Raw genomic sequence first — 7,414 nt, 5'->3', positions numbered from 1 at the left:
TCGGTTATGGCTTGGATGTATTTTCCATGCTACAAGAGAAACCGTATAATGGAGGTGTTTAGGCATTTACATGAAAACTTTGAATTTTTGCCATGCTGTACTGACTTCCAAGAAAAATATGGATAATTGAAGTGCAGGAGGAAAAAAGTTAAGAGCTTGAACTTGCCCAGCTGTTAGGTGAAAACTGGAATTTCATCAGCTGTGAAGACACTACGTGCATTGCATATACATTACTCATAGGCTTCCCACCATACTGGATTTACAGATTCAAGCGTGGCTCCGTACTGTCACCTGCACAGTCGCACCACTTCTTGCCCACACCACAGCAGCCCACACCTGCAAGTATGAAGGACCCAACACTGTGATTTCCAAATACTCAGTATTTTTCAGGCTGGATTCTCAGCACAGAACAATGGAAGCTATGGGACACTGAAAGAGCTGTGACCGAAAATTAAGGAGTTTAAGACTTTCTAAGTGGAGATTAGTCACCACAGGGGGCACAAACAGTTCAAAGGGTGTTTTCCTTCCATCGGATCACAGAAATAACTCCCCAACAAGACAGCTGGTCCTTGGGCAACTTAAATGAGATTCAGATTTTTATGCTGTTGTGGATCAGCTGTGATGGTCAAGAGCAGGCAATTTACTGGTCCAAATAGGTCAAGCGCTCTCTGATCAAGATCTCGTTGCCCATTCGCCAAGACTACTAGGGAGCTCGCTAAGACCATCTTCTTACCCGGCAGCATTGCTGATGCCCTACAGAGCTTCCCCGGCTCCCTCAGCCCCCGCATCCTTGTTTAGACTTGCAGCAATCCCTTCTCTAAGACTTAGGAGGCTTCGGTTGGCCTGTAGGAAGCATCTACCTGCCGTGTCGGTGTTGCTGCCGTGCGTTCAGCGGAAGGCAGGATTCTCCGGGCCACTGGTGCTCCTGCACGATTTCACATGAGGGTGTAAGATGGGCACATTTCACTGGCACCATCCAAGGATGGAGACGCAGCAATCCTGGTCCTGTCCTGCGGTAACACAAGGGGGAGCCCGTGCAGTTTTCCATTAACAGAGACGGCAGCAATACGCCTTTTTCTACCCCAAATGAAAAGGCTCAGTTCCTAATGAGAGAGAAAAAACAGGAGGCCTGAAAGCCATTTCTTATCTTTTTCACAAGGAGATCAGTTCTGGTTCAAACGAGTGCAAGCCACAGGTCTCTGGGAGAGGGGAAGGTCGCTCACTATGGATCGCCTCCCCACACGTCCCCATTTCTGAAAAGGGGCCACGATGGACCTCAGACTTACTTTTCCATGTTCTCATCTAATTTGTCATTTCAAGGCATTCCAGGAATGCCAGAGAAAGACTTTGCTGGTACCTGAGTTGACTCTGAATAGCCCTGTGGCCAAATTTTGCCCAACAGAAATGAGAGAATGGGAGAATCTCTTTACCCCTTGTTAAATGACACTACTGCAGGTGACATGTCAGGAGGGCTCAAAAAGCCTCCTTTTGGGGAGCTTTCCTGCTTTCAGGAGGACAGCTCTGGCCACTTTGAAAAGACACAGCAGTGTTTGCTTTCCCTTACCACCCAATTTTAAATACATTTGAGCGGAATACTTCACTATATATTCTATGAACTATTCTGTGCACAATATGTCACTATATATTCTATAATTCTACTTATACATTCTGTTTTTCAGGACCAAGATAAGTAGTAACTGAAAATGCACCTACTGCAAGATGTTTTATTTTAGTTTAGTTTTTACAAAATGCTGGCATCTCTCTCCTTAGGAGGGATTACAACGAAAAAGCATCTTACTCACAAGCCACTGACTTGCATACTTCTGCCACACCAGCCTTCCTTCATAGTTCTGCGTCCCAATTTTCCTTACAGCATTCAACAGCACACATTTAATTAGCAAATCAATTCCATCTGTTCTATGAGTCAATACTGACAACTTTACTGTTAAAATACACGTATTTTTCTCAGTGCAGCTGTGCTTAATCTGACAGGGGGAGAAGAACCTGCTGTGCTCAGAGCACCATGTCTAGTGCCCAGGCTGCCACTGCAAGGCTGCAGCCCGGCTGACAGCGGGGGCTCCTGAGAGCCTCCACAGCCCCATCCCTGGCCACTGCTGGCCCCCGGGACCCTAAACACAGGTCCCCAAAGGCACCTCTACAGAACTGCTGCTAAAAGTTCCCTTTTTCCGTTGTTTGTTTGAGTTTTTGACAAGCAACAGAGAAGAACAAGCTCAGACGAAAACACGAAACAGGCGCCAGGGGCTGTGACAAGCACCAGGACACTGGGACCAAGACCCAAATGGGAGACAGCACAGCAACAGCCGCTAAAACTCATCCACCTGCAGGCACTATCTCCCACTACCCACTTCATCCTCTTCCCCCTGCCTAAGGTGCAGGAAACCATGCTCTCTGGTCAGAAACCAGGCTCTCTGGTTCTCCTACAGCAGAAAGCCTCAGGGGCTCATCTACTCCTGGGTCTCCCTGCCAGGGAGCAGTGCAGCCCTGCCTGTCCAAGGTCTCTGTCACATTGCAGTTATTACACGACAGCTTCCTCACCGTCGCAGTGCCGTCATGCTCCTGACAAGCTCTGGCAGATTAAGCATCTCCCTTCAGTTTACAACATGAAGAAAACACGGAAAAAGATGAGATAGCATCTGCCCTGTTCAGATCCTGCCTCAGTCATAACCTAGAGGGCAAGCTTAGCTCATTGTAGGAGACAAAAAGTAGGACAAGGTAACCAAGTCAACTGTAGGTGATTCCCAACTTGTCAGCCTGAGAAAGGATGATCTAAAGGATGAGCTGTTGAACTCAACAGGAATGGAAATATAAATAAAAAAGTCTGGGGAAAAGTAGAGACCAATCATTTAAACCAGGGACTTGGAGCAAACAAGGAACTTTTGCCCCCCACTGATGTCCTAGATAAATAGTATACCGATTCTGCCCTGGGACTGCTGTTAATCTATGAAATATTTAGGGTTTTCCCACTCCCACTTTTTGATTGCAATGGCTGTGAAGGGTTTTACTTGTTCTCAGGTTAGGGGATGAATTTTAACTTCAGTCTTTTGATAGAAGCAGAAGTCTTGTTACATAGGGCACGTGAACACTTACACCATGAGCGAAGGATGCAGCATACCCCTCACCAAAACACAAGCAATGGAGAGGAACAGATTGGCTCACACAGCACTCCATGAAATCCTCACTGCGAGCAGTGCAAGCGTGCAGCTAACAATTAAATCTGTAAGAAACAAATCAATTAATCCAACAATAGTGTTGGCCCTGAAGCAAGTCAATTGAATTAACAAAGCAGGACAGTAAAGCAGGCTAACAGAAAAAAGTAAACGTAGAGTCATTTAACAGACACCAAGATGTCCTGGTTCCAGCCAAGCCCGAAAGATATTTTTACCAACTCCTGGCCACGCAGCTCCCTCTGCAGCCAAATCTCTGAGGGACCAGACCCTATAGCATTGCTGAGAACCTCTCGGCTTAAGACTTGAGTGCCTTCTCCTCTTAGAAAAGCTCATCTCTTAATCGACAGCAGGCAGTGTCCAGGGAAAAGAGGCTGACCAGGCTGAAGTTACTGTTCTGTTTACTCCTCTGAATCCTAACTGCTCTGCTTGGATCAATCCAAGCCCTTCTGCACCCCAGATCCGTAAACTGTTCGCTAGGTTATCCCAACCAACCCACTCGAGTGAACATTTGCAAGCCCAGACCTGCAAGGTTGAACCCAAAAGACATCATCCATGACTAGGGCAGAGCTGCAGAAATTATCTCCAAAGGTGTGCATGACACTTCGTTAACACTCACCTCCATGCAGATGGGCTTCCAAAGGAGCAAAGTGATACTTAAAAAAAAAAAATACATACAACTTGCTAGAAAATTATGTGCATGAGTTATAAGCACGATGGCTAGTGATCAAACTGAGATCACTACGAAGAGACGACTTAAAGGGTAACATATGGGGTGCCACAGTAGCAGCACATTCTCCAGTAGAGCAGCAAGCCAGAGGGAGGCAATGCCACCACGACACTGGTAACCAACAAGAAGATGGTGGTGCCATGCACTGCACACACATTCATTCACAGGTCAGTCATTCACAACAAAATGTGTTATGTTAGAGCACTGTGGCAGAAAGCGAGAAAAAGGCTTTTATGCCACAAAAAAGGCTGACATAAGCAACTCGGGTACTTCTCAATACCATCATAGCTTCCTACTTAAAGATATCTTCCAGGAAATAACGTAAATACGTTCTTTTTTCTGCTACCACCCTACCTCCTCCTGTTCATGCATTTCTGCCTGTCTCAGACACAGCTATCAGCAAGTTCCAAAGGACACCACAGGTTTGATTATATAGGTGATACGGTTTTACATTTTCCCCAGTTGAAAGCCTTCCTTTTTTTTTAGCCCCCAACCTTTGCTCCTGCTACAGCTGTCAAGTTCTGCAAACAAATCCACTTCTCTGATTCTGTCAGGTCCCAGCAGGTCAAAATTGTGTAAAATATACCATATACATAATCACAAAATCATAGTAATGCACCTAGATGAAATCAATGACTTCAACTTCAGCCCTTACAAAACAAGAACATACTAATCCCCTTTTGCGAAAGAGGACAGCAATGTCCAGAGAAGTCATGAGTTGTAAAAACTGTACCTTGTTTTCCAAGTCCCAGTTTAAAGACAGAACAAAATACTCTTTGCCCCTATTTAAAAATAAATGCTAAACTTTCTGAAGATGCTCCCAACCATCCATCCTGCTGATCTAGCTCAGCACGATATGGAAAGCCATTGTCCCTACGAACGGATCCATTCTTTGCATTATGACTTAAGACAGGCTACTACTACAAACGTCGTCTTCAGGCAGACCAGAAATCCAAAGGTACAGCTCCTCACCCAAAATCCTGTCACTTTGATGCTACAGAAGCCCTGACTCCAGAATGCTGTCGCTGACTTTACAGAAGGTACCATGCTGGAAGTGACAGGCTTTGGTGGGCTGTCAGTTTTGACCGTCTCTGCTTCAAGGTAAGGGCATAAGGAGAGAAGCCACACTGCTGCCTGTAAGCTGCTAATGCCACAAGGCTGGCAAGTTCTTGGAGTTTGTCCTTCAAATGGAGGGAAGGGAAAGGCTTTATGAAGCCTGCGTGCCTACACTCCCGTTCACAGGAGAAAAGGGCAAGCAGGAGCGTCAGTTCTCAGTGCTGGGCCAAAGTCTAGCTCATGTGAAACGGTTCCCCTTCCACCCCTACTCTGCCCTCTGCTCCTCTCTCCAGAGTACCACACATACAGCAAACCAGAGGCACCTTATCATGAATAGAGACCACAGACGGTGGCAACGAGAATACTCCTCCACTAGCAGTGGGTGCTACGTATGCAGAAAAGAATTGCCTTTATAAAAAAAAAGGTACAGAGAATTTTCCAGTTCACTCAGGAAACCCTAAACTCGTAATCAGCTGCTTAGGCCATGGTAGTGTCCTTGCTAGCTACCACCTTCAGCCTCAAGCAACATCTGCAGAGAAGAAAAAAAAAAGACAACACTTTCCAAGGACATCAAGGAAAATGAATCATTCAAAAAAATTGAAGCATACAAACTGTTTACCAAAGACCACTTAAGAGTTGAGCAAAGGGATATTCCACACCGTGTGACATCATGCTTGGCATATAAAGCTGGGGGAAGAAGAGGGAAGGGGGGGACATTTGGAGCAATGGTATTTGTCTTCCCAAGTCACTGTTACATGTGATGGAGCCCTGCTGTCCTGGAGATGGCTGAACACCTGCCTGCCCATGGGAAGTGGTGAAGGAATTCCTTGTTCTGCTTTGCTTGTGCACGCAGCTTTTGCTTTCCCTACTGAACTGGTTTTATCTTGACCCACGAGTTTTGTCTTTTACTGTTCCGATTCTCTCCCCCATCCCAGCAGCGGGAGCGAGCGGGCGGCTGCGTGGGGCTGAGTTCTAGGGTCGTGGGGTTAAACCACGACCCTAGAACAGAATAAAGACAACGGCCTCTTACCACAGTCCTCTCCCAAAACACAGACCAAATGTCAAGCAGGAGCAAGGTGCTGTCATGATCACACACTAATTCAGCTTTTTAAAGAGAGACAAGTAAAATGGAGCAGTTCTTTGGAAGCAATACTGCAAAAGGGTGTTGCTCCTTTCCCACAGGAATCACAAGAAACCACCCTTTTGCTGCCAAAGTCAAACTGCCATTGAACTCACGTTCATTATTCGAGCAAATCTGAGTTTATGTAGGTAGCTTTGAGTTCACTTTTCCACCTCCCTCCTTGTATTTTCCCTCTTCTCTCCACATCCAATGCTTTCTTTCTCCCTTTTCTCAGCTGTGTTATCCCCTCATCATTTCTCTCTTCAGTTACTTGGTCCCAGTGGGCCAGAGCACCGCTCCTCTTCAGTCCTCCGGCATTGTCGATACCGCGGCAAAGGGCACATCAATAGCGCTGGATTAGTACTGAGAAAGAAAAAAAGAAACGTCAGTTCCTGAGAGAGATGTTCCATCTCTTTCAAAGGCCGTTTTGCACGGCCTTTAAATTCTAAAAGTACATGTGAGTTCCTGCAGTTAGTGGAAAAACGTGACCGAGCTGCAAAAGTTTCAGCACTTCTCGGTTTAAAGCGAGCGGCACGCTGGTGAACCACAGCGAGCGATGTTTGAAAGCTGCTACTCCGACATAAAAGCAGACATCAGGCGTAAATTTCATATTTATTATAACAAAAATTATGACATGTTCATTTGTGCATTCAGCTTTAATATAACTCTTGGTATGTAAATGTTCTACAGCAAATGAGCTCTATACAATCATGCTGGTTGTGGCAGCAGTAAGGAACACAAACAAAACGTGTCTGTAAAAGTAAGGAAAGAAAGAGATCAGAGGAAAAAAGTGAGTTTCTTTAAATGGTCTACACCATCTGGGCTCTAGCTAACTGGTACACAGCCACTCAGTCCGTTACGCTCACCGACCGTGGCCCAAAGAGTCACTTCAGAAAAAAAGGTCAGTTTTTCCGGTTGTGTCCTTAATGCCAAGGCTACAAAACATGGAAGCGTCACTATACAACACTGAGCTATTTACAGGAATTTCCCAATCAACTGTTCTCTCAGAGAAAATTAGTGAATCTCAGTGACTTAAGTCACCTGAAAGAGTAAAGCAACTCCTAGGAGTTAGTCTCCATATTCTACAAATGTCTATCATTTTCAAGACCAAAAAAAGCCTTTTCTCTCAAAGAAATACAGTATTACAATATTACTTAAATCATTTAGCACTGGCTACTGCCCTGCTTTTCAAACAAAACAAACAAGCCATTTTAAAAAATATTACATCATCATCTGTTTCTCAGCAATATATTAAACCTTTTTATTATTTTTTTTGTTTTGTTTTTACACTTGATATGTTAAGGGAAGGTTAACTATTTTAAA

Source organism: Tauraco erythrolophus, chromosome 3, assembly GCF_009769465.1.
Source record: "Tauraco erythrolophus isolate bTauEry1 chromosome 3, bTauEry1.pri, whole genome shotgun sequence".
Lineage (NCBI taxonomy): Eukaryota > Metazoa > Chordata > Aves > Musophagiformes > Musophagidae > Tauraco > Tauraco erythrolophus.
The sequence above is the reverse complement of the archived record's forward strand: the minus strand, read 5'-3'. Positions refer to the sequence as shown.